The following is a 1,520-nucleotide window of genomic DNA, read 5'->3' as shown; positions in this document are numbered from 1 at the left end:
GGGCCGGGCCGGGCCGGATCGGACCGGGCAGCCGCCACGGCGCGGGGTTGAGAGCCCAGGAACGGCGTCCCTCACCTTCCCCCGGGGGCCGCAGAGCGCCTGCGGCTCCTACGAGGAGCTCCACGGCTTCTAGTTTTCTTCACTGCCGTCCCGAACTCCTCTTTCCCCTTTTCACACGGGGAAAAAAAAAAAAAAAGTCATTCGGTGCGTGCTTCGCATTTCACACAGGACCCCCCCCCCGGGGCCCAGGACAAGGACCGACTGTAACCTCCCCTGTAACCTTCGGGGGGCTGCGCCTCAGCAGCCAACGGGTCGGGCTGAAAGCGACCCCAGCCCCACAGCTCGCCGGCAAACCCTTTCCCAGGGTTTTAATCTGTCCCACCCGCGCCGCCTGGGACACGGGAGGAGCCGGGAGGACGCTTGGAACCAGTTCAAAGGCTGACAAGTCGATTTTAAAACACGAGGAGGAGGTTCCAGTCCTTGTCAAGCTTGTAAACCTTTTGACACCTGATGGTGTCTAAGTGAACATTACACTGTGAAAGGCTACCAAGGAATTATCCTAATGCTGAGCACATGCCAAAAAAAAGAAGCAGTGCCTCATTTATGACTGCCCACGCACCGGTTAAAGCAGGGTGGGAGAGGAGGAGCGGGCAGGCTGTATCGTAAAGCACGTACAGCGGGGCAGAAAAAGAGTTATTAAGGCAATCGTAAATCCAAGCTCTAATGCTCACGGGTTTGATGTTGCAACCGTAAAAACATTCATTTGGTGTGCCTTTGTAGCTTTCTGCAACTCGTAGCAAGACTCTCATTTATCATTAGAGCAATATTTACCATTTCAGTCAACCCTTCCCCCCCCCTCCAGCACACAGCAAATGACCAAAATAAGTTGTTACCAGCTATCCTGAAAGAACTGAAAATGCTTGTTGCTTAACATTGTGTGCTGGTGTCAGCTGGAAGCTGCCCTTATTCCTTCCTCCCTCCTCTTCGTCTTTGACCCATGGAAAAATCTCCTGCTCAATGCAGTGTCAACCGATGGAGATCTGAACAGGTTTGGAGGGCTGTGTGCGGGGAATTCTGATCCGGGAAGAGGAATCCTGGCCTGGCACATCACCCATACTTTCAGCTCAGTGTTGCTGCCTTGGAGAAGGGATGACTCTTCATCACATTCTTTGAGAAGTTCATAACCTGTTAGTAAGTTTGCCAACTAGCAAAGTTTCTCTGAGGCGTTTAAGTCTGAATGAGAAGATGGAAAATTTCAGCAAAAAAACTTCAAATGCTTTTTTTTCTTTGTTTGGGTGCAAGAAATAAAAAGAAACTTTTCACTGTCCTACAGGCCTTGGGCTTGTCAGATCTCATGCTGAAAACAGCAACAGTAGCAGGGATTCACAAAAGTCACCAGAATACTGTAGAGTGCGCTGGTACCTTACAGTACGGTGGCTATCAAAATGCTTTAGTCATGAAAGTTGCTTTGGTTTTTTATGACTGCTGATAGCGCCTTGTACTTTACATGAACTTCAGCT

This window comes from Haliaeetus leucocephalus, unplaced genomic scaffold, assembly GCF_000737465.1.
Source record: "Haliaeetus leucocephalus isolate CR32 unplaced genomic scaffold, Haliaeetus_leucocephalus-4.0 Scaffold173, whole genome shotgun sequence".
In the NCBI taxonomy this organism is placed as follows: Eukaryota; Metazoa; Chordata; class Aves; order Accipitriformes; family Accipitridae; genus Haliaeetus; species Haliaeetus leucocephalus.
The sequence above is the reverse complement of the archived record's forward strand: the minus strand, read 5'-3'. Positions refer to the sequence as shown.